Below are 6,672 nucleotides of genomic sequence, written 5' to 3' on the forward strand. Positions count from 1 at the left end.
CAAATGGGGCCAGAAGGAATGCACGTAATAGTCAAAGAATCTGTTACATGCCATCACCTGATGACATGGGCCCGGTCTTGACATGTTAACACAGTTCTTGGCAGTTCCGTATTGCTCTGTTATCCATCTCATACAGGTAATCCCTGCAGAACACTTCTTTATTCCTCAGGTGGTAAGATCAAAATCTGACTTGGCCAAGATAGAGATTACCAGGGCTGACAAAAGTTTCATCTAAAGCATCAGTGCTAGGATGAAGGGTATGATCCAGGGACTGGAAGAAAGCAGGAGGCCATTTCCTTTTACACTTCAGGTAGTTCAAAGTTTTGCCTACGGAGCCCTGTGACTCTATTCCCTTCTAGAAGCACATAAGACATGTTTTTGATAGAGGCAACATCCTTTTTTCACTGGCAGACTTGCAACTTCTGTCATCCTGCTTCCTAAGGTGTAGGTTTTTGGAAACATTTCAAAAATGTGACATGGGTTCCTAATTACCAGATTTGGCTGTAGAACTGCTGCTCCTCACAGAGGAGATTAGGACGTCTTCCAGCACTGAGCTATCAGCTGCCGAATATAGCTAAATGTTTTGGGTTTGATATTGGGGTTTTTTTTTTCTGTTGAACCCTAAGGTTTCATGAAGCTTTTACCTTCTTAGACTTTCTCATTTATGGCAAAGTGAAACTTTGTGAAAAATCTAGCAAAAAACCCCAACAGTTCCCTGAACAGTTCTCCCTGTAAATAAAGAAGTGATTGAACCAAATGAGGGTGGGTTTTTTTTCCTTTTTTAAAATATCCCCTTCCCTCCAGAAAGCAAGAAGATGGTAGTCACACCCAGAATTTTGTAGTTGAATCTTGGCTTAGTGATTTTACAGACAACTCTCCCTTTACAGATAATCATACTGCTTTTCCCACATGAACTACATGGACAAGACTTGAAAAGTATTATGAGGACTTCTTTGCTGGTTTCACATTTTTAGGTCTTTCAAATCTTTATGGCTATTGCTATGCTGAGCAATAGTTCTGCTCCAGGAGGTATCCTAGGCTTGCCATATCTACGGGCTGAGAAAACTGGCTAGACTCATGAAAGCAGGGAACAGGGTGTGTGTAGGTCAGTGTGCAGATGGGTCTTCTTCCTAGCATAGGAGTAGTCTGAGTGTGAGATGGGCAAATGAAGTAATGAATAGGGGACATTCCCAGGTTACACTGTATAAAACTGAGTGCATTCTATAGAAATGAACTTGATCTTAATTTTCTGTAAAGCACCAGTAGGTTGTCTTAGACAAGCTCAGAATTTCTAGAACGCTCTGTCATCATTTTATTATTTTTAAACTCTTAGTACTCTGGTAGTTTAAACACTGACTTGAAATTTCTAGACGGCTTTGCTGTCTTTTCTTACCATTTGGCCTAAAATGTTGCAGAAGATGGGAACAGCTTTGTGATATATTCTTGCTGTGCACTGTAAAGTACAGATAAATTCTAAGCTATTTACCTTTAATAGTATTTTCCTAGAGATAAAGCATAGGGGAGCAGGTCAAAGAAGCAGCAGCTTCTGCCATGCCTTCCTAGAGCCGCTGGCTCTGGAAAGCCCCGGCAGCTCTGGGACTCGGAGAACATTCCCTTCCAGATGCTGCTGGGGCAGACAGTGGATGAGCTAAGTCCCTGCAGTAAGAGCCCTCTCCTGGCCCGCAGCTCATTTGGCGGGGTAGTGGCAGCCAGCCTCCTGCTACTTGCACTCACTTGCATAGTGCTCAGGGCTTGTGCCTTTCACTCTCTCTTCACTTTTTGTGAAACCTGGAGCTGAAAAGAAGCACTAACAAAGCAGGGAAAGAAAAGGGATCTCGAGCTCCTGTGTCTCTGCTTGTCTATGAGCTGGGAGGCTCCAGGGGGGGCTGAGCAGCTTTCTGACAAGATCTGCTTTCCCGGTACTTGCAGAAACACACTGGTGTTTCTTTGGGTCATTGCCTGAAACTGGAGGATTCAGCGATTTACTCAAACCACCATCAACAGTGCTCATCTATGGGACTTCCCTGTCCCTCGACACTCACTGATCTGTGGCATGTCCTTTGCTCAGAGCATCCACATGGGCAGTGAGGTCCTGAAGTAGGCACCAGCTGTAATTCACATCACCAAGCGAGTTATTTTACTAGCTTTTCCAATGATCCCCATAGTCACTCTTGTCTCCTCCCACACCAGGGTGGCAAGAGGTTCACTGAGGACATGGAGAACTGTTGCAGAGAGAGGGTGTGGCTCCAAATGGGGACCCTTTCCCTGGGCCTTGGGGGTCTGCACATCCCTGGACTATGGTTGTGCTTGGCACCCCACAGCTACTTTCCATTTTTTCTCCCTGCTGCGGTCAGCACCAACACCAGGCTCCACAGGCTGCGAGAGAGACCGCTCATAGGCCCCTGTTAACTGTACTCTAGGTGCTGTGCTCCTGCTCCACAAAGACTATATACTTTGATCTGAAACCATGTACCTGTCTAATGCCTACACTCAAATTCAGTGTAATGCATAAACCCTCTCGTTCCACTTACAGACCTCTATTGTGACATGTAACCTTCACACTGTCTAACATTTCTCCTCAGGGGTAGGACTTGGCATTTCCCTTTGTTGAAGTTCATGAAGTTCCTGTCAGCCCATTTCTCCAGCCCATCCAGGTCCCTCTGGATGCTAGCCAACCCTCTGTATCAGCCACTCCTCCCTGTTTTGTATCGCCTGCAAAGTTATGGCGGGTGTACTCTGCCTAATCTTCCAGACCATTAATCATAGAATGATAGTGTCACAGAACAGTTTGAGTTGGAAGGAACCTTTGAAGATTATCTAGTTCTAACCCCCCACCCCGCCATGGGCAGGAACACCTTTCACTATATCAGGTTGCTCAAAGCCCTGTCCAGTCTGAGTTTGAACACTTCCAATGATGAGGCATCCACAACTTCTCTGGGCAACCTGTTCTACTGTCTCACCACGCTTATTGTAAAACAATTTCTTATGTGCAATCTATATCTACCCTCTTTCAGTTTAAAACAGGTGCTCCTTGTCTTGTCACTACAGGCCCTGGTAAAAAGTGTCTCTCTATCTTTCTTATAAGCTCCCTTTATATATTGAAAGGCTGCAACAAGGTGTCCCCGGAGCCTTCTCTTCTCCAAGCTGAACAACCCCAATTCTCTTAGCCTCTTTTCATAGGAGAGGTGTTCTAGCCCTCTGACCATTTTCATGGCCCTCCTCTGGACCCACATAATGAAGATGCTAAACAAAATTGGACCCACTATTGAGCACTGGTGTCCACCATTCATGGCTAACCTTCAGCTGGTCATTGTGCTGCTGAACACAACCCTCTGGGCCTAGTCATTCAGTCAGTTTTCAATCTACCTCACTGTCTACTGATCTAACTCATACTGTATCAGTCTGTCTATTAGGTTGTTAAACTACAGAGAATGTTATACCACAGGACTCTCAAAATAATAAATTGTATATATTTCTGTAGCACTTGCCTGTATATAGAGCTGACCATAGTGTCTTAAAACATTTGGATTCTTAAATAATGGGTATATTCTTAGATATTGAACACTTTAAGTCTGGCATTTATTTTCATGTTAGTTGGTGAAACAAATTTTCATAGAACAAAGGAAAAATTTAGATTTGAAGAGTCATCTGTGGAGTCTAGTCCAACCTCCTGCTCAGAGGAGGTATGCTGCTCATGGGCCATGTCCAGTTAAGTCTTGAACATATCCAAGCTGGAGCTGCAGATTCCCCAAACTTTTTTTTGCAGAGAGGTAGAACATCCTTAGTTTCTACTGAAAATAGTGAAGTCACAGCACTGTAAAAGTTAGCTGGTATATGCTATGCATCAGAATACTTGGATATCCACAGGCCTTCAGTGCTTGCTGTAGTGGCTGCCTCCAAAACTTCTATGTTATGTGTGGAGGCAAGGAGACTAGTTATGACTCTGTGTAACAGTTATGGCTACAATGGTTGACAATGTGAAGTACTTAACAGGTCCTGAGGCATCTAGTGGTGGAAGTGACAATACACAGCTTGCATAATTACGCTGAGTTAATTGCATAAGGAGAATTCCACAAATACCTTGGCTAGGTTTCAAAGACTTAACATGCATTATGAGTGCCAATGTCTAAGGTTTGGTTTCTCAAAGTGCCCATTGAGTTGCCACTTAGCCCGGTGGCCATTACAGGTTTTGTTTGTACAGTTCCTCAAGTGTCTGCATTTCTTACACAGAAGCACTGAAGCCTTCGCATCTGTGACCCTTTGCAACTGATGAGCTAGATTATCCTCTGCCAATACTGCAAGCAGAACTCAGTCCAGTATGCAGTCATATTTTCTTAATTTATGTCAAGATCTGCTGGTGATTTGATCTTTAAAACCTGTCAGCAAAAATTGTAGCACTAACTCTAGCTGGGCAGTCCCAGTCAAACGTTTTATATCCCCATTTTCCTGGACCTTCCAGAGATCACGACAACAGGAAGAAACCCAGAAGCTCCTGTAGGAATGAGGGAAGTATTGTATGTGTGAAGCTTCAGCCTATGTATGGGGTTGCATGATGAACAAGGCAACTTTAGAAGAGGCAGAAAGGGTGTTCAATCTGCTAGCAGGAAGCTTCAGAGCCAGAACTACCCTCTCTTATTGCTGACTTTTCAGGTGGTGCTGGGAAATGAATACTTCCTAAACCATGAGGGAACTGCAGAGTACTCAGTAGGAAAAAGAGGAAGGAATTTTATTTATCATCTCCTGTTCTTCGAGAGATGAGACTTGTGTTCCTGGAATTTCTCTGATTTTAGCCTTTAAGTGAAATGTAATCAGAGCTGCTTCTAAAAGAAATACTGACATGAAGAGAAAAACAGACTCATAAACAGAAAACCTTGCAAGCATACTTTACTTCTTCAGTGTGAGAGAAGGAGGTAGCCTCTGACAGTCCTTTTGCAGTAGGCTGAAGTAGCTTATGAGCAGCTCACAGTTGCCGTAATGCAAACTTGAACCATCAGGAAAAGATACAGTGTGATGATAGACATCAGCACACATCAGTGGTGATGTCCAAAGGAAACTGCAGATGTGTCAGCTTCATCAACCCTACAGCGATCTTCTGATCCAATGTTGTACCCAGTTCCTGTGTGATGAGTGGGGTAGAGGGAAGAGTAATGCTAAGGCAGCTGATCAGCTCGTGCAAGTCCTGGAAGCAGGTGCTTTAAAGCTTGCTCTTCAAAGAGCAGAATGAATTACAGATATAAAGTAAATAGAAGGCAGCTGGACTGTTTATGCCATCATTTTAACACTTCTGAGCAGGAGGATAAAAAGCCTGGTACACCACATGAAAATAACTTAGACTCACAATGTCCACTACAAAAGAGCAGCAGCTGCTATGTTCAGCTGTGTGTAAAGCTGAGATAGCTGTTTAAAATGAGGAAGCTTCCAGAGGCATGGGACATTATAGATCATTTCACCATGTTCTCAACATTCCTTCTCGCAGAAACTGCCCCTTGCTTTTAATTTGGAGCATCATGAAGTTACTATATGCTTTGGCCTGTAAGTCTAGCAGGGTCTCATGGGGTTCCCAAAGCCACTGAGATCACATCATACCTGTTTCCAGATCTGTTTAAGGTCCTAGGATGGGACTCAGCATAGATTTGATTTCCAGTGCTGGCAGACAATTGTTGCCAGAAACTGTGCAGTGCATTCAGTTTTAATTCTCCAACTGTATGATAGGTCTGATAATAATTCCATGTTTCACAGAGCTGTTGAGAATATATATTAATGTGCATAAAGCTCTCAGAGTTTACACTGTAGACTTGAGGAAAAATCTGTTCCATTTGCTCTGTACAACTATGGTATTAATCCAGCCAAATCAAAATTTCTGCTTTTACCCAAGGCCAAATTTTACTTTTGCCAGTTTAAGGATATTTACTAAGCATTAATACTGTAACCTTCAGCTGAGAGTCTGAAAACAGAATTAAGCTGAAGGTATCTTCCACTGAATACTGGGGTGATGTTTGGCAGCTAGAGGTATTAATGCACTGCAGTTTCATAGGTAGATGTCTGCAGGTCACAACTTCAGCACTTCACTAGGCTGTGAAGTTAACTGCAGAGGTGCTCCTCCACACCCTCATGTCAGAGGGCCTATCAAGTAATAGTGCAACCAGCATCAGTGGTTCTTTTTCTATTCTTCTTCTAACCCTGCAAAAGTAATAAATAATCCTGTTATCTTATATATTTTTCATTTCTTTATGTCTAAAGGAAGTTCATGGAATTCCAAAGTTTCCTATAACCCAAGAAGAGTTCTCACTTCCTGCTGCTCTTTGCAATATTACGGTATGAAAAAGTATGAAGAACCAAGACGGCTGATCTGGCTTGTAACACTGTGGGCACACTTCTAGAGATTACCAGGAGGCGAAACTGGAAGCACAGACAGGTGGCAAAATGTTCCTCCTATGTGGGACACCGCTTGCTGAAGGTCAGCAATCACCTGCTGCCACCTCTGAGCAAGTATTTCCAGTTTACGCAAGAAGGTTCTCACTTGGTGTCCGAGGTGAAGAGCTCCCTCTTGATAGCGTGCAGCTGTCAATCTTGTTTCTAAATTTAACACAGGCCAGCAGTCCACATTTGTCATAGCTCCTGTGGTGAACTAGAAGAGGGAAGGACTGTGCAACAGCACAATTTTCACAATCC

Source organism: Pygoscelis adeliae, unplaced genomic scaffold (genome assembly GCF_000699105.1).
Source record: "Pygoscelis adeliae isolate BGI_AS28 unplaced genomic scaffold, ASM69910v1 Scaffold45, whole genome shotgun sequence".
Lineage (NCBI taxonomy): Eukaryota > Metazoa > Chordata > Aves > Sphenisciformes > Spheniscidae > Pygoscelis > Pygoscelis adeliae.